This window comes from Corapipo altera, unplaced genomic scaffold (assembly GCF_003945725.1).
Source record: "Corapipo altera isolate COAL_440 unplaced genomic scaffold, ASM394572v1 275, whole genome shotgun sequence".
In the NCBI taxonomy this organism is placed as follows: domain Eukaryota; kingdom Metazoa; phylum Chordata; class Aves; order Passeriformes; family Pipridae; genus Corapipo; species Corapipo altera.
The window spans coordinates 919,119-941,776 of record NW_020885001.1 but is presented as its reverse complement, the minus strand read 5'-3'; the positions used below and the strand labels follow the sequence as shown (position 1 = coordinate 941,776).

The window sequence follows — 22,658 nt, the reverse complement described above, 5'->3', positions numbered from 1 at the left end:
CCCTCTGGTGACTGTTCCGGGCGTCACCAAGTCCCGGAGCCGGTGCCGGGGGTGTTTTCTTGTCCCTGATCTGCTCCTGGTGGGAGGGTGGGGTGGGAACCCTCCCCGTCCCCCTCTCCGGAGGCTGCGGCTCTGGGGATGTTCCAGGTTCCCATCTTCCTTAGGCTGTGGGGATGTTCCAGGTTTCCCTCTTCCTTAGGCTCTGGGGATGTTCCAGGTTTCCCTCTTCCTTAGGCTCTGGGGATGTTCCAGGTTTCCCTCTTCCTTAGGCTCTGGGGATGTTCCAGGTTTCCCTCTTCCTTAGGCTGTGGTGCCTCCTGCTGTCGGGCCGCGGGACCCTCCGCACGCCGGGACCCCCCGGGACCCCCGGGCGGTCCCCGCTCCGCGCTGCGGGTCGGCCCCGGGGCGGGGGGGTCTCTGTGCCCCCAGAACCCCACCGGGATGCGGAATCCCGGGATTTGTCCCCAAAGCCGCGCGGTGGCGCGTTTGTCCCGGGAACGGCATCGCGGGGGAGGCGGAGCGGAGGTACCACCCCCCAAAATCCCCCCGGGCCCCCCGCGGTCCGGGGGTGCTGCCCCCCGGGTGAGGGGGGGGCTCCCCGCGCCAGCGCTGCTCGGTCCTGCTCCCCTCGGCTCAGGGTCTGTGTGAAATTGTGTTAGTTTTGTTATTTGTAGTGCATTTATATATTATACACACATAACATATATTTATACACACGTATAGAACATATATATATATACACACATATGTAGCATATTCAGTATATTTATATAAATTTTTTTTATTTTAATTGCTGCGCTGGAGAGAATCTTGGAAAGTTCCATTTGCCCTAAATACCTCATTTTTAAAAGAATAAGCCCAAACAGCAGCAGCAGCGCTTTGCTTCTCTCCTGCCCAGGTACCAGCAGGTAACACGATCGATGCCGAAGGTGCCATGGTGCCAGTGAGGCGTCCCTGCTGCATTTCCCACCTGTCCTGGTTTGGGATCGAGAGCAGCCGTCAGAGCTCCCGTTCTGTCCCAGCGAGAACAGTGCCTCCCCATGGCACAGCCGGTCTGGACACACGAGCTGCTGCTTCATTCATTCCACTGATTGCTTGCGGCTGTTAAAGCTTTTCACGCTAAAAAAGAGCGACAGTCAGTCCCCAGAAAATTCAGGAATTGATAACAGCCTCTGTGCTGGAAGGAGTGGAGATGAGAAGACTTTTGATTTGTAATTTGTGGTCTAACAAACTGATTAGGAAAGAACAAAAAAATAATGGAAGCTTTGCTCGTTTTATTTAACTTCTAAGAGAACAGGTCATCGTACCAAAAGTCACTGAGTTATGGGGCCTGCAGCAAGGCTTAATGACAATTTAAATTAGGAACCTGAGTTGTGGCTTGGTAAGACCAGAGGGAATGCTATAATTAGGAAGGCAGTGATTTCCCCCTGACCTTTTGTTTTTAAAGTGTTTTAAATGGCCTTGTCTCATCCACAGAGATTCTCCTCTGCTGCCTTTCCTCTTTCTCTCTCCCCCTCCTTCCCTGCCAAGTTTCTTTAATGTGGGTCGTGCCTCCGTGTTTGCAGGTGGCACAGAACAGAATCTGCATTTTGCTTTTTCAAAGTTAAAGTGTCTTTGAAATATGGTTTTGCATCTAATGCAGAATGTAATAAAAAGACTTTAAAGAGCTGCTGACGCCTCGTGGAAAAGTGAAAAACATTCTGTTGAGAAACAATCCTGCCGGGCTGTCTTATCTGCTGTTCCCTTTGCTCATTTTTGATAGCAAGGGGCACTATAAATATACATTGCTATACATAAAAATGAGAAACCTTGGCAACCAAAGAGAAGGTTGGTTGTTTTCTCGTGTTCCTTTGCTGTGGGCAGGTGGGTGCGGGCAGACAGAGTTCATCAGCCTCGTTTCATCCTCACAGCCACTGGACTGAGGCTGCGGCCGTTTGTTGAGTGTTGGGCTGAAAGGGAGTCACGTACCAGCGGATTATTTTTTCCTAGAGGTCCTTGTTAACCCTCTAAAAATAGCGGCCGTGGTTTCTGGGGCACTCTGACAAGGTTGGCGGGGGAACAGAAGCGACGCGAGGGAGCCGGGGGACGGGAGAGGCCAGATGGTGACGGGGGCCAGGGCTGAGCTCGGCAGCTTCCCCGGAGAAGGGGCAGGGAGGGCGGCAGTGCCAGGCTGGGATGCTCTGGGATGTGCCTGCCTGGCTCCAAGGCAGGGCAGTGCAGCCCTGGGCAGAGCCCTGCGGGAGCCGGGCACACACCTCAGGGGCTGCTTCCCTGTGGCCTCCAAACCCCACGGCAGCGCCTTCAGCCTGCGCTGCAGCACACAGGTATTGCCCTGTGGAACCCACAGGATGGTTATTGCCCCCCACACAGGCGGGTCTCTGCTGCAAGGAGTGACTTGGATCGTTTCCACACGACTGGGCAAAAGGATCTGCCTGATCCTTTCCTTTCTGAAGGCTCTTGCAAAGAACCGCTCTGCCAGGAGCCCAGCAGAGTCTGCTGAGCAGGGCTCAGCCTCTGCACAGTGGATGGAAAATCTGGCTCTTGGAGCCTGGGCCACAGAGGGGAGCTGGGGCCCTGCAGGTGGCACCCGCTGCGTTGCTGAGCTAAGTGCTCCTTGGCTGTTAAGTTTTCCAGTAATTTTCCCAGGCAAACGATGCACCTGCCATGGCCTCGGGAAAAAATGTTTATTGCCATATCCATCCACTGTTCAGAAAATGAAAAGTTATTTTGGCACTGAAATACCTTTCTCCCCTCCAAAAGCTGCACCTTGTTCATGCTGTCACAAACTGGAAAACTCAAACAGCAGAAGTTGGGCTGAAACCGCGTCAGGTGTCGCAAGATGAGCTTTCCTGTCGTTAGCATTTTCTGAAGTAAGAGCCCTTCCACAGAAATTCCTGAGTGCACTGTTAGCAAGGCACATGGAAAGGGAATGTCTGGGCAAAGGGCAGCCAGGTTCCAGCTCGGGGCTGGCAGGACTGAGTGCTGTGTGACAGTGCAGGGTGACAGTGGTGTGACAGGGTGGGGATCCTGGGCAGGGCAGGCGTGTGAGAAATGCCCCTTTTCAGTAGGACAAAGCAAGCAGCTGCCTGGTAAATAAGGCAATCCAATTTAAAATCGAGGGTTAATTGGGGAGCTGATATGAAGCAGGTCTGTACACTCTGGAGTGGTACTGTGAGGGTACAAATCACAGGTGATGTTTACGTGGAATTGCAGCTCTGTGAGATGCCACCCAAGGCTGATGGGATTCCTTTTAGTAACTTGGAGTATGTATGGTTTCCAGATGTCTCTTATTTAACATTAAGAAAGACCCTTTTATTTTTTTTTTTGCTTTCCTGCACTCGTGACTTGATATTCCTTGGAATGATGGAGGTGACGTACAGGTATGTTCTGCACAGAGCAATCCAGCCGTGCTGGGTGAGTGGGCTCAGACATCTGCATGGTATCATTCCCCTGTCACCAGCTGATGGTGGTATAATTAGAAAAGTCATTAATCCTTGCTCAGCAGTGCTGGAAACTATTTATAGCAAGGTAGAAAACCCTGCACGTGAGGCGAGGGTGGATATAGAAATTGCTTCTGGTGCCATGTGTGTTGTGGGGCCCAAAGCAAGAAGGTAATTTGCTTCTGGGAGGGAACTTCCCCTTCTGGCCACATGCAGACAGGTGCAAACTGCCTCCTCTGCCCCAGGTATCACCCTCTGGGCTGGCTGTGGGGGGTTGCTTTGGACATCCCCTGCAGGCTGTCACCATCCTGGGCTTGAGGGGCCTGGGAAGAGCCTCATGGTGCCTGTGGAAGAAGGAAGGCTCTTGTGGGTGCCTGCCCAGCTGGTCTGCATCTCCCATCGCTGTGGGCAGCTTGTGCCACGTCCCACCCCACGCTGCTCACCCCTGGGCTCAGCCACGGGGAGTTTTCAGGATGCTTTGGCAGGTCAGGACCCATCACTCACCTCTCCCCCCCGGGTTCTCCTGTGCCAGCTGTACCTGTTCCCTCAGTGTGTTACCACTCTCTACCTCCAGACTGCTGCTGCTGGTGTGGGCAGAGGTTGGTCCCTGAGCCAGAGGAGAAACTGGGGCATTGGCCGTGCTCAGTAAGCCAGAGGCCAGGGAAGCTGCTATTTACAGGCTTCCAAGATGCAGCTCAGCCTGGGCTAAGGTCCATGTTTTCCCTGTGCCAGAGCCAATCTTTCCGCTCGAGGGGCTCCATCATCTCCCAGCGCCTGGGCTTTGCCCTGGTGCCAGCCCCCCACTGCCCATTCCCCGTTCCCAGCACCAGGGCAGGGGCTGCAGGAGGGCTGGGAGGGACCCTGAACTCTCTGGAGCAGAAAAGAGGCTGCAGTGGAGAAGGGCTGGAGGTTGGATGTGTGCGAGGAGCCCGCAGGGCTGGCGTGGAGGTAACTCCTGCTGGGCAGGGGAGCACTGCAGGCAGCTGGGGAGTGGGGAACTGGGGGAGCCACGGTGCCGTGCTGGGGTCAGCTGAGGTGGCATCGATCCGAGAAACGCTCCCGTTGTCGAGTTAAACACTTCACTGGGTTTTGCCTAGTGAGGCACAAATAGCCTGTCTGTGTGCTGGCAGCCAGGCAGCAGCGTAACCACAGGGGAAATATGTTTCTGTCTGGGCTCGCTGCATCTTCCAGGCTTTGCTGGGAGGATTTCTCAGAAGAGAGCAGAGAATTATTTTAGCCTCTGACATTAGCGGACCAAGCCTTGCCCTCCTCAGCAACGGGACTGAAATCCCTCTCACAGGGGCCTGGTGGGCAGCTGCTCCCTTCTGTTGCTGCAGGGTGGGCAGCAGGGATGAGGGAGAGGACCTGTTGGAGACGGGGCACCCGCTGTTCCAGCACTGCAGGAAATCCCAGTGCTGGCTTGGGCTGTCAGAGGCTGCTCTCGGGCTCTGTGCTGTGCCTGTGGTGAGCCTCGATGATAAAAGGTGACCTCGGAAATCGCAATTCCAAACATCTTCCCCTCTCTGGGAAAGATGGCATTGTTCCCAGTGTTTCAGGCTGGGACTGCCTGGGGCTCTTTGTTTAAGCTCCCTGGGTGCTGCAGTTCTAGCACAGAGCCAACGTGGCTCTTCCAGAGCCGGAAATCCTGGAAGGCGGCTGCGGATCAGCCTTTGTTATCCTCAGGATTAAAAACTGCAGTTGGGGATGAACTGACAAAATCAAAGTAACCTATCTAGGGACATCCTGCGGGCATATTTAGCAGTGTGATGGAGCCAGGGTCAGCCACTCCTTCAGGTTGTTTCAGGCAGCACGAGCTGGCAGGAGGGCCCACAAACCTCAGGGAAGAGGCACAGAGTGTTTTAAACACACTCAGCAGACTTTGTTTTGCAAAGAACCTGCTGCTGTCCACTCTGATTTCAGTGCTGAACGTCAGGAAGGGAGAAGTCCAAAGGGCATCGTGCCTCAGTGCAGGAAATGGAGCCTGGAGAGCACAGTACAGCCCAAGGGAGGGAAGGGGAACAGCTCATGCAGAGAGGAACACCAGATGTTGCTGCATTGCACAGCAGAGCATCATTTCTCCTCAGAACTCCCTCTTGAATCCACAGGCTGACATTCCAGGGGAAGGTCTGGAATGGTGTCCCCTGGACAGTGTGGCATTCACCACAGGTCAGTTGTTTTACTGGACTGAGACAGAAAGTAGATTTTTAAAGTGAAAGATGCAGCTCCTTGTAGCAATCCCCCTCCATCTGACAAGGTGACCTACACCCAGTCCTGGTGCTGCTGTGCTTGGGCAGGTTTTGCAGTGTCCTTTGGTGTGCTCTGATGTGCAGGCACTGAGCTGTGAACACACACAGCAGCTGGGCCTCCCAGTGCCTTGTGAAAAGCCCAAATATTGCTTTCCCTTTGCTCGTTTCCCTTCCTCCAGTGCCTTTGCCTCGCCCCCGACCCGTGCTGTGGCCGCTGATTAAGAAAATGGCTTTGAAGAAGCAGGTTTCTCTTTTTCCTCCCTGGGGAAAGGAGGGTAAAGAGCTTTCACACAAGGGCAGATCAATAGTCCTGCAGAGCCTGGTTCTCTGTTATCCTCAGGGCTCTTTGCTGCCCCAGGGCTGAGGGTCCCACGTGGGGAACCCCCAAATGCTGCTGTGCTGGGCGAGGGACTGTGCCTTTGGCCTTGCTTGCAGGGGCTTGGATCCCTGCACACCCTAATTAATGCCAATCAGTTGCTGACCAGATAATAGGTCCGTATTTAATTGGTGGTTGAAAAAGATTTCGCTGAGCAGCCCTGTGGGGTGATGGTTACTGGACCATGTGCTTGCCATGGGCAGTGCTTGGCTTGGCCTTTGGGAGGAAGCGGGGCTGGTGGAATGGGCAAATTAATCAACATGACTGCCCACCAGAGGAAAACTAGAGAGAAATGGATTTTTTCTCATAGAAGGGAAAAAAGCAGAGTTCCCATAAAAATACAAGGAATCTGAAATAATTCATTCCCATAACGTGTGTGGGGGGGAAGGGTGAGCTTCCTCTGGGCAGGGAGGTTGGATGGGAAGTTCAATTCCTCCCTCGGCTGCAGGGCTGGGGGTGCCTCCTGTGCTGGCTCAGGGTGCTGTGTCTGTCGGGCTCAGGGTGTGTGCAGGGCCAGGCTGGGAGTGCTGGGAGGGGAACCCCCGTGCAGGTGGCGTGGGGACATCTCAAGAACCAGCCCGAGACATCATCGGAGTGTTTCCTTCCCAGCCGCGTCAGCTCGGCACGTTCGTTCCTTTGTCCTCATCTTCTGCATCCAGAGGCACCGTCCGAGGCAGCACAGACATCCAGAGCCTTTCCAGGGAGGAATCAGCTCCAGTCTGTGCTCTGCTTTCTTCTGTGGCTGCCGTAACCTCCCCTTCTTTGGAGAATAAGATGTTAAAGAGCTTTTGAAAATGATCAAACCCTTCAGCTTCACTACTGTGATTAATCAATCACAGCTGCTGCTTTACAGCTCCTTGTTTTGATGTGTTTCAGGTTGTTCCAAAGTTAGCCCTGCTCAGGGCCAGGAAACACATTCCCGAGCCCTGCAGGGTGCTGGGATGGAGCAAAAGCTGAATTTTCAGCATTATTTCCAACATTTTTTGTGCCAATGCTGCCATTCGTTACCAGGGAGCATGGGATGCTCCTAGGAATTACATAATCCTAAAAAAAAAAGTGAGGAAGGGATTTAAGAACCATCTCTTCCCTGGATGGCAGCTGCATCATTGCAAATATTGTCTGATCTGCCCTTCTTAGCACTGAAGTATCTGTGACTCCAGGTGGCAGCTCTAAAGGGTTTGTGTCAGTTTTGGAGGCTTAGTTAAATGTTCCTTAGCACTTACTTTTTTTACAGCTAAAGAGCCAAGCAGGATCATGAAGCATCACAGCTCAGATAGTTTGTAAAACTGCTGTCAAGCCGATTAAGCTGGAAATGGAAAATTTGTTGGTGAAGTCTTTCCTAATATTTGTGTGATAGGGGGTGATTTAAAGTCCATTTCACCGCCGAGGTGAGGCCCCAGGTAGCAAAAGAGCAGTGGCGTGGCTCAGCCTGCTGCATTGCACAAACAGAATCCCCGAGACAAAGCATGTTTACTTTGTCTGCAAAGTATATTTAGCAGAAACAAATCAAACTACACAGACTCGCTTCTTGGAGGTCCTGCCAACACCCCCTTAGTGCCTCTCAGCCACGGCTGGGGGCTGTGGGTGCCTGCAGAGCTCTCACAGGTCCGTTTTTGCCACTGCTCCACGGTGTGTGCAACAACTGCTTTCCAAAAGGGTGAACTGCTTAAGGTGCAGCATTTTTATCAGGCTCTGGCAAAGCTGACACCTGGACAGCAGAGCAGGCTGGGGAGAAAAGGGGGAGCCCTGTAAGTGCCCTGGTTAGCCAAATGTCCCAGGGGGGAGCGATGAACACCTGCTTTCACCTGGCTCTGGAAGTGAATCTTGGCACGCAAGGCATCTGTGCCCCTGTTCCTCCCGACTGCTGGGGGCTGCAAAGCCTTTGAGCCACCTCCCCTCCCCTGCAGAGACCCAGCACCCTCATCCCTGCTGAGGGACCTGCTGAGGTGGAGCAGAGCCAGATTAACTGCCTTTGTCCTGGTTGTTTGCACAGCTGCACACCTGGAAATGTCACCTCGCAGGGCTTGAAGCACAACTCTGCTCCACCACATCCCTGTTTCTTACCTCACCTGCAAGGCTTGTCTGCTGGCAAATGAGGTGCCTGCTAACTCAGCAGAGCTGGGATAGAAACCCTGCCTGGTACCAGCCAGTCCATTGCAGGCAGAAAGGAGGGCACTGAGATGACATTGCTGCTGCAGGTGTGTGTTGGCAGAGGGTGTATGGGAGTGTGCTCACCTACACCCTGGCTCCCAGGACTGTCAGTGTGAATTCTCAAGTGGTTTTGCCTGGGCATACTGTGCATAAAGATAAGGGAAATCCACCCTCTTTCCAGATTAAGCTGTCACTGGATGTCAGAGTGGAGACACGGTTTGGTTGGAGCCTGGCTCTGTGTCACAGCCTCCCGTGTGCACGGTGCTGTGTTAGGGATCATCTCCCCATCATGTACAGTTTGCAGGGGTCTGCATTCCCCCCCAGTTTCTCCTTTCCCTGATTATTGCCTTGCCCTCCTCTGCTCTGCCCCTGGCCTGGGGCACTTGTTCATTGCCTGCTGCCTCCCCTGAGGCCACGAGCACCCTCTGGCTGGAGAAAAACCCATCCCGTTCTCTCTGGTATCTGCTCTCCTCCTCCCGCTGCTTTGAGGGAGCCATTCCTGCCCCTGCAGGGACTTTCCTCCTGCTGTCCCCGTGTGCTGTGCATGGCAGGTGCCTGCAGTGCCAGGCGTGCTCGCTCCATAAATCCCGGGCATTAAAATGAGCGTGTCATCTGCAAAAGTATGAGTCTGTAAGTGAATATGTTCCCCCCGGCGCCTGTGATACCCTTCACAGCCTCTGCCCTGCAAATCAGACCTGCACATCCTTCTATTTTCACAGTGAGGAAAATCACAGAATAGTGGGATGGCTTGGGTTGGAAGGGACAGTAAAAATCATCCAGTTCCAACACCCTGCCGTGGGCAGGGACACCTTCCACTATCCCAGGTTGCTCCAAGCCCAGTCCAACCTGGCCTTGGACACTTCTAGGGATGGGGCAGCCACAGCTTCTCTGGGCAACCTGTGCCAGGGCCTCAGCACCCTCACAGGGAGGAACCTCCTCCCAAAACCGATCCAAATCTCCCTTCTTTCCGTTCAAAGACGTTCCCCCTCGTCTTGTCGCTCTCTGCCCGTGTCAGAGCTGCCCCCGAGGAGGCGGCCGGGGGGCGCGAGGGATGCGGGGCCCGAGGGGTGCGGGGGCTGCGGGGGCTGCGGGCCGGGGGCTGCGGGCGGGCGGGCGGCCCTGCGGAGCGCGGCGGAGCCAATGGCGCTGCCGGGGAGGAGCCGCGGCCCCGGCCCGGCCCCTCCCGCCGCCCCCCTCCGCACTCGGCCTCGGCTCTCGGGAGCGGCGGCGGCAGCGGAGCTGCGGCGGCCCCGGAGCCCCGCGGGAGCGGCCCCGGAGCCCGCCTGGAGCGGCCCCGCCGGCACCGACCATCGCGCCCGGGGGCACCGGGCGGACCCGAAGGTACCGGGCACCGACCCGCGGCTCGAGCGGGGGCTGCCGCGGGATCTGCTGATGGGAGTTGGAGGAAAGTTTGCCGGGGAGTCGGAGCGGGTCGGTGGCGGTGCCGGTGCGGGCGGTTCGGGCGATCCGGTGCCCGCGGGGAGCGATGCCGGGGCGGTTCGGGCGATGCCGGCGCCGCTGCGGATGGAGCCGGGCTGGGCTGGGGGTCCGCCCCGGCGGGGAGCGGGCGGCTCTGCCCCCCGTGCCGCCCCCAGACCCGCGGCGGTGACCGGCACCCGCCCTGCGAGCGCTCCGGCCCCGCGCCGGGGGTCGGTGTTTTCCCGGTGGAGTTTTTAGGGAATGCCGTATCCACCTGGGAGGCGGCGGCCGGGGGCAGCCAGGCCTCTGGGTGCGGGACCCCGGGACGCAGCCCCGGTGGTCGGTGCAGCCCGGGGGGCTCCGGCGGAACGGGCTCTGCACGGGCGTCCCCGCGGTCCGCCGTGGGAACGGGAGCCCCGGGGGCTGCGGGCTGCGAGCGTGCCTTTCTGCAGACGCAGGAAAACAAGCCTGTTCTCTGTGTTGTTTGGGAAGTTTGGAGAACTTCCCAAGCCAGCAGGTCGTGGAGAGCAAAAGCACGATTGCAGGGAGGCGGCTGAGCTGGGGGCTGGGGCCGCCGTCCCCGGGGACAGCCCTGACCGACTGCAGCGGCCGCTCCGGCCAAGGGGACCGGTCCGAGCAGCGCCGTGGGGCTGCCTGGCCCCACGTGTTGCACTGGGGCTGTCCGCAGGTCAGAGCCAAGCCAGGGCTGTCCCTGACACAGAGTGAGCGAGGTGACATCTGCTTTGGGCTGTGTGGAGGATCTCTGGCAACTGACCCCTGAGCTGTCTGGATTGCTGGTGAACCCACTCCCTCGGTTAGTGAGACTGGACCTGGGCAGTGCCCCTCGGCTCCTGGTGCTAATCATGCTCCGGTTGCTGCCCTTGGGGCAGCCACACGCTCCTTTTGCCCTCCTGCGATTCTGAAGTGACCTGAGTGCGCAGTGTTGGGCGAGTAGATTTGCAAAAGATTTGCAGAGTGTTGAGCAGACAGTTAAAAATCACCAGTTTGCATTTTCTGCATGTGAGGCTGTGCTGTTTGCTCTCGCAGGAGCACGTGCAATCCCCCCCGAAAAACACGACATCTGGCAGCAGAAGGTGAGAGGTGAGCGGGGGCGATGCTGCTGGGGAGGGGCAGCTCGGAAAGGGGGGTGCTGGGCAGAGGGGCTTCAGCTTTGGGACCCTCATCATTCCACAGGAAGGGGACAGGGACCTGGAGCATTGCCCGACACTTCTTGCACTGTGCTGTGGGCAGGGGAATGACAGGGACCTGATAAACAGTAAGAGGTATTTTGCTAAAGGTTCTAGACAGTGACTCATCTACTGTAGGAAGGGACAGGAGGGAGGGGCAGCACAGGAGCTTTCTAGAGTAAAAACGGGTCTTTCCCCTTGATTATATCAGAAACAGGAGGTCAGGAATCCCTTTTTACTCCCAGAACAGCACAGACCTGTGGGTTATAAACCTCTGATGCAAGTGCCTCCTGCATCCCTGTCCCTGGGGAGGATCCTGCCTTCTGGCCGTGTCCTGGGGTGGGACTGTTCCAAAATTTGGGGTGATTTCCAGCCCTCACAATTGATCCTATCTGGTCGTTCTTAGTCACTTCTGAGTCACTCCAAGTAATTGATCCTTCTCTGTACATTGCACCACGATTCTGTGTGTCCCTGGCCAGCTGGGGGGTTTCAGAGGTCGTTTCACTTGGCTCTGAGTTGTTCAGTCTTAACTTTACTCCCACATCCAGCCTTCCCCCCTCGGGTTTTTCTGCTCTCCTCTACCCTCTCCTGCCCTGGACAGCCTGGAGGAGGTGCAGTGCTGCTGCCTTTCACTTTCCCAGGTGTGCTGCACTCTGAGAGACCTCCCCAGCTCTTCACAGTATTGCTGGCTGTGCCCTCTCAAAAAGGTGTCTGTGTAAGGAATTTTGCTGAGATTTGCCTGGATTTGGTTTATTTGCTGCTTCCAGTTTGCAGAGGAATTGGTGCAGCTGGTTGGTCCTTGCTGACTGAGCACCTGAGCAGCTGGCTTCCTCTCTGGGGATTTATGGCTTCTGCACCACCTCTCCCCCTCTTCCTGCCTGTGGATTTACCTGGGAATGCTGGTGGCTGGTCTGGTCTGGTCTGGCTGTGGATTTATCATCTCTCCCTGCAGGGGTGTTGCAGAGGCTGAGGAAAGATCCCCAGACCCCCCAAGAGACAACCCTTATCCCCCACATCAGTGGTTGAGGGGAAACAACAACAGTGGGGGGTTGTTGGGAATTATTCCTTTTCAAGAATCAACTTTTGACCAAAAGTTGGCACCTTTTGAGACCCGTGAGTCTCTAAGCAGACCCCAGATTTCTTTCAGAGTCAGGAGGGCTCCCCAAACCTTGGAAATGGCTACAGTCTGAGATGGGTCCTGGGGCTCACGGGGCTGGTCCTGGCTGGTCCCTGCACTGGGTGCCCTGGGCCCTTCGGATCTGGGTGTCTCACTTTATCTGGGTTAAGCTCTCAAGGAAAGAGGTGTGACTTGAGATCCAGAACTGGTTTGAGAGATCAGAACTGGGCCAATTTCTAGGCCAGAACGGGGCTGCTGATGTCCCCAAGGGTGGATTTGGGTACAGAAATGGATGAAGGTCAAGGTTCTCACCTCCCTCCATTGCACAGGTGCCTTCTGCTGAACACAGAGGGGGTCATATCCCTGACAGCTGCTGGGCAGGTAGCAGGACATATGGAAGCTTTATTATTCCTTTCAGAGCATGAAAAAACACCCCTTGCTGAGAAGTACTGGAGCTGTGAAGTGCAGACAGGGCTGCCCCCAGGAATAGCAGCAGCCTCAGGGCATGGGGAGGAAGCTTTCCTTACCACCTCTGCAGAGAGTGTTTGCTGTGCTGCATCCCCAGAGGAAGGTTTCAGAGAACCAGGCTTTGCTGTGACCCTCAGGCAGCGTGTGGGTGAGCCTGGATAGAGAGAGGGTTGAATGGGACAGTGCATCTTTGCCCCTTGGTTCCAGTTCTCCTGCAATTTCCAGGGTGCTTTGCTGTCACCACGCTCGGTGTCCCCTGCCCTCCAGGGAAGGCTGTGCCAAATGCTCCTTTGCAGACCTGCTGGAGTGGCAGAGAGGCAGCCCAGGCAGTGTCCAGCTCGTGGGACACCTCTGGGTGCTGAGGGCTCCCTGTGCCCTGCCCAGGGCACAGCAGGGTCCAGTGCCCAAAGGCTGCCCTGCTCCGTCCTGCAGCCAGCTGGGGAGGTTTGGTTAAGCAGTGCTTATCTCTAGGCGTGTATGTGAGTACGTTTAAAAAGTCCAAAGGAATTAAATACATATTTTTCCGGGCTGTGGCTCGTGCTGGAGCTGTGCACAGGAAAACAAAGGGTTTTCCAGGGTTGCTTGTGCTCCGCTGTCGGCTCGTGGCTGCTCAGCCCGACCCTTGAACAAGAGCATTTGGGTCTTTGCATTTCTGGTCACCTTGCAGCAGACACAGGGGGTGGTTTCTGCTCCTCCTTTGCTCCCTGCTCTGCTGACAGCTGCGTCTTCCTCAGCCCAGAGGTGTGAGTGCTTTACCTGCCACCACCTCCTGCTCCTGCAGAGCAGGAGATGGCGTTTTGCAGGGACTGGGGGGAGCTGTGCCACTCACTTCTCTGTTATTAACTAGAGGGGAATAAAGTTGCAGAGAGATCAGATTTGGAGGAAGACCCAGAGTTCCAAAATGCTCCCAGAGGATAGATCCCTAATTGCTCTCTAATTGCATTAGAGTTTAATTTGTTGTTGTTTTTACTGTAATGTTCCCATTTTTCTCGATAGTTTGCTTTGTTCCATTAACTGGAAATAGCTGGAGATGAATATTTGCAATATCAGAACTTGCCTGTCGTGCAATGCTTGACAGGTTTTAGGCCTTTTCTGTGCTGGCAGGGGACATGGGTGGGCTCTGCCTGCCCTGGCTGTCGGGGACTCGGGTGGGTTGCAGAGCTCACCCCGGGGCAGTGTTTTGCTGTCTGTGCAGGTCCAGCCCTGGGAGTTTTGGTGGCCGCTGTCCTGCTTCCAGGAGGCACAGAAAGCTGAGCTGAGCTGGCCCCAGAGCAGCTCACGGGCAGCTGCACTTCAAAGGGCTTGTTTAATCCATTTCTCCCGAGCACAGGGGGGGGGAGCAGGTCTGGAAATGAAACTGGGAAGGCTTCAAAAAGGGCTTTCAGGAGCTTCATTTAGAAAGCAATAGGGGAGAAGAATATTGCTGCTCAATTTCAAAGCAGAAATATATTTACTTTGCCTTGTTAAAGAGGAAATTGGGTAGAAGATGTAGTTAGGCTTGGACCTGCTTCTTGCCAATGAGTCTTTGTTGGTGAAACAAATCCTGAGGGTGGGAGAGCATGAATAAACCTTTCCAGTCTATCAGCCTGGGTACTCGAGGCCCTAGAGGTGTCACCTGTGTCCTGCCTGTGTATCACACACATGTCACTTGTGTGTGTCACACAGGACAGCCGAGCCAAGCCCCAGCTGCCCGTGAGCTGGGTGTGACAGAGCTGCACATGCGGCTCTCAGGAAACAGTCTGAGCACGAGGAGACGTGGGGAACTGCACTGTGAACTCAAAACTGCTCCTAAATTTGATCCAGCCGCTTAAAAACAGTGGGTGGACCCGGTGGTGAAGTGAGACATCGATATTTAAAGCTGCCTTGAAGGATGCAGCCAGAGATATGACACCCAGCAGTGAACTGCGAAGGTGAGACATGCTCTGGTTTCAAAATTCACCAAGAAAATGGGAAAAGCTTGGAGCACTGGATCTGCAGCGCCTGGAGTGGCTTGTCAGAAACCCCAAGAATGGGATGGAATTGAACACCCACTGCTTTTGAAGTTGTAAATTAGTCAGTTAAACCTGCTGTTGTACAGAATGCTGTGCAGGCCCCTCTATTATCTGATATATAATAAGCACATGTGAGCTGATGGTATTAGAGGCAGAAACTGTTGTGACCTCAGTGCATGGTGAGGGTGCTCAGGCTGGCAGTAACCCTGCATCCCAGGACACTGGTGCCTTCCATGTCTGTGCTTTCCACCTCTGAGCTTCAGAGTCTTGGCTGCAGTGACAGCACGTGGTGGAGAGAGCCAGAGTTTAGCCTGACTTAAAATGCAAACTAATTAATCAATTCTGTGTTTTCCGTCCCACAATGTCACTGGTGCAAACATCAAGATGATAACTGTGGATTCAACTGCTCATTTGAAAATACTGAGCAATTAGACAAGTTTATGACAATATTATTTCCTGCCACCAGAGATGCTCCACGATACCACTAATTGTGGCGATAATTAATCCGTCTCATTTTCAGGCACGCGGCTGTAGTTCATGGCAGGCTGGCAGGGAGAGGAGCCACACGGAATGTGGGGGCCCATTGTTTTCTCTCATTAATTGTCAGAGGGTTTCTCTGCCCTCTCAGCTTGCTGTGCTGTGGTGAAGAGGGGCTGGGCTGTGGCTCCCGGGGGATCCCGGGTCTGGGCACGGGGCAGTGAGGGCAGAGGGACACAAGGAGCCCACCTGTAGTGCCCTGCTCTGACAGTGGGCAGGAAAGGACCTCAGAGAGCAGCAGGGATGCTTTTGGTTCTGCAGAACACACAAAACGCATTTTTGAGCTTTTTTTCCTGCCTAGCCAGACTGGAAGGCTGATGGCCACGGCTGCAGGGTAACCTACAAACCCCACTCGGAAAACTGATGTTGTACAAAACACGTTAACTGGTTTTAATGCCTTTCTGTCTAGTGCCACAGGGGGTGCCTAATAAATGCTGTAGGAATAGGAGTCCCCAGACTATGCAGGGAGAGGAGACCTTTCCAAATCCGTGAGTCAGAGCCGGTCTCCGAAAGGAGCAGCCGGTGCCCAGCCTGGAGTGTGCCCGGCTCCAGCCCTTCTGCAAAGGCAGTTTAATTTCTCACTGACAAAAATAGAGCAGTTTGCATTTCTGGAGACCCTTTGGCACACGGAGCTGGAGCACTGCAGTGGGCATTGATGAACCATTTCTCATTGCTCATCTCTTGGTAAGGGACGGAACAGTGTTTTTTTCCAGAGGGGAAAATGAAGCATGAATTATCTGAGTGGCTTGCTGAGATGCTTCCAAGCACAAGGAAGGGAGGTCTGACATAAAATTTAAAAGTCCAGCATGCTTCTGCTCAGCGTGGCTGAGCGTGGGAGATGCTCCTGCTTCTTAGAAGAGAGTTAATGCAAAGAAAAGGAGGGTTTTGTTTCTTTCTTTTTTAAATCAAGGGTGGGCAAAGAAAAAGCTGTAGGAAGGATGTCAATGTTTTGTGTTTTACTTAAGGTAAATCTCCTTGTTGGTTGCTGGTGCTCACAAAGCTAATTGACAGATTACATGATAATGAGAAGGAGTTTAATGAATTCTGCTGATGTGGGTTAGAGGATGTGGAATTTGGATGCACAGTTAAATTAGGCCAGGGGTTTAGCTCCTCTGTGCTAAATGGGGGACTCTGGAAGCATTTGCATTCCCGGTGTCTTGCTTCTAAATCATTTCACTGATGACAAGAAGCTCTGCTGTGGCAGGGAGCTGTGGCTGAAGGAAGGTGAGTCCATCAGTCATTGAAGGCAGGGAGGGCTCCCGGCCAGAGTTGCTCGACTGCCTTGGGGGCACCTGAGCTCCTGTAAATCCTCACCTGGTGGCACTTGGTGAGGCAGCTCTGGCTGGCAAATACAGGGTGAGTGAGGGACCATCCCAGGGAGGGGAGAGGAGCTCAGCCAGCCCACTGGAGCTTGGTTGACAGTGAGGATAACCAGGAGCATCTCTGCCTGTGCTGTCTCTAACCTGGTTAACCCGTGCTGGGCCGGGAGTGTTCAGCACTGTTGGCAGCGACGTTAAACTCGTCTGGGGTTGGTGCTGCTGAGGCTGAAGCTGTTTTTGGGAAGAGATGCTTTAGCTTAGCCAGCTAGGCCAGCATGCAGGCTTTTATTAGGGATCCAGAATTAAAATAATCCCCCATGGGCGATGGACAGATTTGTTCTCTGGAGGCCTCTCCTAAGCCCGTTGCCACCTTACATGGCTTTGCCTCTTGGGTTTCCGAGCTGAGGCTGATGGGGACTGACAAGCCCTGATTATGCAAAGTACCAGAGGCGACGGGCTGCCGGCATGGGATTCGGCTCGCCTCGCTTCCTGCCGTTTTGTACGTTATTAGGGAGCCACAGCAAAAAGTAGGTCCTGCTTATCCAAAAATAGACGTGGCGTCCCGACGGTGGGTGCGGAGCGGGGCTGTGCGGGAGCCGCTCGCCGGCTGCTCCCCCCGCGCCGCGGGGCCCGGCCCGGGCAGCGGTGACCCCCCGATTTTGGGGGTGCCCCCCCAGCCCGGCAGCGCCCGCGCTCGGGCAGCGCCGGCGCTATTTCTGCCTCTTTTTGTGAGCACCCGCCGTTTCCATGGCAACCGCGAGCATCGCATGGTACCCCCGGCTCCGCCGCACCCCGCGCTCGGCCCCGCGACGCCCCGACGGCCGGAGGGGTCCCTGCGGGCCCCGGGGGGCTGCGGCAGCCGCTCCTCGGGGCACCGGGAGCTGCCACCGGCGCGTCCCTGGGTGCTGGGGCGGGAGGGGAAGGAGCAGCCCCGCGGCTTCGGACCGGGCTGTGCCCGACCGGGCGTCCTCCCCAGGCAGGGGCTTGGCCAGGGCTCAGCCGAGGGGAATCTGTTCCTGCGGGAGGTGCCCACAGCAACCGGGTCCCGGTCCAGGGTCCCTCCTTTCCTCTCCATCCCAGTGCGAGTCCCTCCCCTCTGCATCTGACTCCAGCAGCCCCTCCATCTCTGTGCAGCCTGCACAGGTCTGCTTTTAACCCATCTGTCAGGGGGTTTCTGGGCTGTCCCTGCTGCTGAGGGTCGGGCTGTGCTGGGGTGAGGGACAGAGCCCCATCCTTGAAGTGTGCAGGGTGCAGAAGTGATGCCCCGAGGCACGAAATTTGATTTTGGTTCCTACAAACCGTATTAAGCACTCTTAATATATCAGCCTCCTTTTTAAAATGTATTTTTATTCAAGTCAGCACGTGTTTGCAATTAAACCCTGCCATGAGATGTGGTGTGAATGATTAGAGCAGTTCATGTGCATAACGGGATACTCACATTTGGGGGGGGGGTGGTGCCACTCCCGGAATCGCAGCGTGGCTCCCACTAAACTTGGCAGCGTCCTTCCCTCATCCCTCCCGGGGCAGTTTGGGGCATGGAGGGCTTGTCTGTGCTGCACACCCGGATCTGGGCTTTGCTCTCTGAATCTCTGTGCCTGCAATTCCCTTCGCTTGCCTTTTGTTCCCACTTCAGACAGGCAGCAGGTCAAAAAGTCACCGCCTGGGTTTTGCTGCCACGTGCAAGCTCGAGCCCCATCCTGTGCTGCCCTGCCAGGTGGGTGCTGTGCTGCCCTGCCAGGTGGGTGCTGTGCTGCCTGCTGTGCTGCAGGTGGGGGCTGCACAGGCTCACCTGGAGCCTTGGCCCCGCTGCTCTTCTGCCTGGAGGGCATCACCTGTCCCTCCTGGCTTTCCTCTGCCAGAGTGCACTGCTGTTCCTGATGTGTTCATCAGGCTCTTTTCTTGCTTGGTTCTATTTATAAACTGTACCTTGATGATCAGGTGAGGAGATGGGAACATCTGGCAGCTTTCCCTCCGACCCAGAGTCAGTGAGTCTTGGGAATTCAGTGAGACATCCCTGGCAATTCCTCCCCACAGCGTGGGAGCAGAGAGGCTCTTCTTAAAATCCCCATCCATTGAGAGGGCATGGTTGCTGTCTGAGTGTCCCTTTCTTAGTCCTGGCAAACACAGAATCCCAGAATGGCTTGGGTTAGAAGAGACCTTAAAGTTCATCTCGTGCCAGCTCCCTACCACGGGCATGGACACCTTCCAGTAGCCCAGGTTGCTCAGAGCCCCATCCAGCCTGGCCTTGGATACTTCCATCAAGAAGTTGATCCCAGGAAAGGAGCACCTTGCCTGTTTACACTGGGGGAAGTTGTGTGAAGTTGGGCTTTTGGGTTGCTCAGCTTGAGCCTCATCTGCACCGAGGCACCGTCTGCCCCATGTTGCTCTCTGTGCTGCCACATGCAGCAGCCACGTGCAGGATCCCTCCTGCTCCCCAGCTCATGCCACACACAATCTTGTTCTGATTTTCAGGGCTCCAATAAAGCGTGTCAAAATGCATCAAAGGCTGAGCGCAGAAGTGAAGCAAATTGACTCTGTGGAGGATTTAGGGAATGGAGGGAGTAGGGATAGACCCCAAACCAAACAAGAACTGCAGAGAAGGTGAAGCATGGCAGAGATGGCAGATGTGCAGCACAGCTGGAGGGACATGGAGCATCTCCGACTTGGCAGGAGAATGGGAAAACCTGGAAGTAGCACATGTATCCTTTGGAGATGTGGCTCGTAGGGATGTGCCACCATCACCTCTGGGACACAGGATTGTCTGGGCTCTGTTACATCACTCTCTGTCGAGGGCCCTTCCCATCTCTGCAGGGCAGGCAAGGAAACTCCTGTGCTGGTACAGGCAGAGGCTGCAGATCCCGTGGCTTCAGGCTCTTGCATCAGCTCAGGACGGGCTGCAGAGGGTCCCACCATCACCATGGGATGGGGTGTCCTGTTCTGTCTGTGGCTGGGTGCCCTTCCCTGGGGAGAACCAGCAGTGCAGAGCTGCCCTGGGCTGTCCCATCCCGGCCCTTTTCCTGGTGCTGGGAGGCTGCTGTGGCCTCCAGCACCCCCAGGGCTCCATCCCAAGGTGATAAAAGCAGGAGGAGAATTGTGCTCGTGGAACAGGCTCAACCATCTTCCTTGTGCTGACAGTGCCAGGAAATCAGGCACTTCAAAAGGCAGTTTTGCATTTCTTCAGATGCCTCGGTGTAAGTGCAGTGACAGAGTTGCTGAAAGCACATTAATTATTAGTAAAGACTTTTTTTTCTTTTTATTGCAAGACAAATTAAACAACAGAAGAAAACAGGAGGTGTTACACGAGATGTTAATCCATGGGAGAGTGACAGCAGCAAAAGCCACAAATAATTCATAACATGAAAGTCGGGACATTTAATTTTTGGCTTCTTGTTAGCATTTGGCATTTGTGCACATGCTCAGTTGCCACTTCTCTTGTGCTCCAGTACAGAGGTTTTGGAAGCTGTTAGTTCTAGAAAAGGTGATTATAGGCCTTCGAGATCATATTGGATAAGGGACCACAATTCTTTTCTTTCCTCTTGACTGGAAGAAGCCAAGTTGCTGAATCCAGTGCTTTGTCCTGTGGCACTCCTTGTCCTTGATTGGGCAATGGGAAAAAAGAACCTGTGCAGGAATTCCTGGTGCTCCACAACCAACAGGTGATGGACTGAGTGCCTCAGGGACCAGATTCCTGGCAAGGTGCTCCAACTATTCCATGATTCTGTGAACCCTTCCCAGGGCAGCCCTAGCACAGGGTGAGGCTGTGTGTGTGTGTCTCTGTGGCTGCAGCAGCCAAGTCAGCAATTCCTGGGATGTCTGCTGATTCCTTCTATCCATGTCCCTGAGGCATGTGCTATGGAGTTGAGACAGTGGTTTATGGCTGAAATACAGAAATAATTGACAGTGAACGCCACCAAGGCTGATCTGTGAGGTGATACGGAAGGTGAAACTTGGAATTAAAAAACCTCTATCTTATTCGTGTTTGCCACGTGCTCTGGAACTGTTGCTGCCAGACATGAATTTCCCATTATTAAAAAACTTCTTTCCTTATTCACTGAGCTCATTGCTCAAAGAAGGGGGCAGTGAACTTGAGAATGGGGTGTGCAACAGCACAAATAGAAGTGTCCTGCTGAGGGAAGATTGCTGGGAAGGAGATTACAGCAGCATTTATCAGAAACACGATGGGAGCTGTTTGCTGACAACACCAGCAGCTCGTGATGCTGCCGTGGCAGCAGCAAAGGGCCACAGCAGTCGGCACCTGCTGGAGCTCCAACCTGGACTGAGATCCTGTTCTACTGGGTCTGGATCCCAAAAGCACCTCCTGGAGGGGCCCTTCCACCACTGTGTGATGGGGACACATTCAGCACATGCCCCTGTCTGGTGGGATTCAGCTGGTGCAAAGCATTTCCTTAGAGAGGAATTTGGCTTTTCACGTGTCTCCGGTGTCAGCTGTGGATTGCTGCCCTCTAAAATTTAGTGCAACTTAGTTAACATCTTCCTGGCCGCTGCCAAAAACTGGAGTCAGCCCCGTCAGATTGATTTTCACTGAGCTGTTGCAGTCACTGGAGCTGCTGAGGAGGATCTCAGCCATATGGCACGAGGTGCTGCAGGGGGGACTCCCGTGACACAGCGAGCGTGGCTGGAGATGCTGAACTGACACGTGCAGGGGTCACGGATCTGGAGCAGGGAGAGGACTGGGCACTGGAGTGTGGCACAGGAGGCCACAGTAAACCCCCTGGAGGACACAAAGTGGTCAGTACTTGTGGTGGAGGCCCCAGCACGTCCCCACCCGAGGAGGAGGAAACCAGGAGTGTCAGGTATTTGCACCTCACTGTGCAGACCCAGCCCTTCTGCTCAGCACTGGGGTGGGGTCCAGCCGACAGGGCTGCAAGTCCCATGTTATTCCTTCAACTCCCAGCAAAAAAAGGCTCTGACTGAGAGTGTTGAGGGACAAGTCCCACCCTGCTCAGCACCTGCAGCTCCCCTCGAGTGTCCCTCACAGCCGAGGACACGCCGGGGGCTGTTGGCAGAGAAAACCCTCCTTTTGGGCAGCCAGGCTGTGTGGTGAGATCACTGAGGGCTGGTCACTCCTGGAACACGTGTGGGCAGGGAGAGTCACAGTGGAACGAAGTGATTAGAAATACATAAATATTAATTGCTTATGAACTCCCTTTATGACACTTGCAGGCAGAAGAAGTTAATAAATCACTGCTGGGATTAGCCCACAGAAGGGCAATGCAGAGTGTATCTGAGAGGAGACAGGAGCGGGGAAGGGGAGCTTTTCTGGAGAGGAGGAAGCACTGTTTTAGGCCAGGCCCCAACAGCACAAAGCTGTTTCCTTTTTGCCAGGGTTCTGTGTCTGGAGTTTGCCTCTTGCTGCAGGGGGGAGCCTTTGCAGCTGAGCACAGATGCCATCAGGCTCTGTACCAGTCCCTCTGTAGGAACCAGACATTTAGTTCTTGCATGTAGCAGGGTCCCTGTGCAGATCCCCAGGGAAATATCTGCCCTGGACCTCCCTATGGTCTGGGTGTGAGCCCAGCCAGTGCCACCCCGGGCACTGAGGCAGCTTTAAAACCTCATTAATTTCACTCTGTGTTTCCTGGACATCCTTTGGCAGCTGCTGAGAAGGGAAAGAGACTTTTGCTCTTCAGTTGCATTTCTGAGGGGCAGGTAGCAGTCTGTTTTCTCAAGTCTGGTACTTGAGTTTAAACTTGTCCCAGGGCTGTCTTGGTTTCAGTGCCAACTTTGCAAGGGTGATTTGTATAAATGGGTGCTGGTAGTGGATTGCTTGTGTGCAAATCTACCTTGCTAAGGTGAATCTGTTATTTTTTTGTCAAAATTTAATTTTGCTCAGAGCAGTTATTGTTACCAGAGCTTTCTAATTATTTTTAATAGCCAAGCTTACATCTGCTTGAATCCTTGCAGCAGTTTAGCCTAATATATTCATGCAAAAGCATGAAGGAGGCTTTTCTTCCGTTTGTTCTCCCGTTCCCCCTAATCCCCATTCCTCTCTCCTCTGCCTCGCTGTCCTTTTCATCACTGTGAAAAAGCAAGGCCTGGGAAGAGCAGCAGTGGAACCCTGTGCCAGGATCCTGGGCATGAGGACACCCCTGTGCCCAGCGAAGGGACTCTGCCATCCTGCAGGCTGGGGCAGTGCCAGGCTTGCTGCCCTTCCCATGGGCACAGGGAGCTCCCAGGGAAGCAGGACTCGCCTGTGCAAGCAGTGCTTGAAGCCAGGCAGGAGGAGGTCACCCAACTGCTCCGGGGCAGAAGGGTCATCCCGGTGGTTCCATGGGAGTGAGGCAGCTTGGGGACAGCAGCAGGTCCCAAATTGTGCTGCACAACAGTCACAGCATCAGCACAACCACCGTGTTCTCCTGGTGCTGAACCCCTGATGTCGAGGGGAACAC

General features: G+C 54.8%; 1 protein-coding gene across 1 annotated transcript in view; it reads left to right on the top strand.

The window, feature by feature from the left end:
• The first annotated feature begins 9,473 nt into the window (after nt 1–9,473).
• Nucleotides 9,474–22,658, top strand: part of ZMAT4 (zinc finger matrin-type 4) — a 45,165-nt gene continuing 31,980 nt past the window's right edge. The window contains exon 1 of the mRNA XM_027667080.1: nt 9,474–9,554. The gene's annotated coding sequence lies outside the window, so the exon portion shown is untranslated. The remainder of the gene's footprint in view (nt 9,555–22,658) is intronic.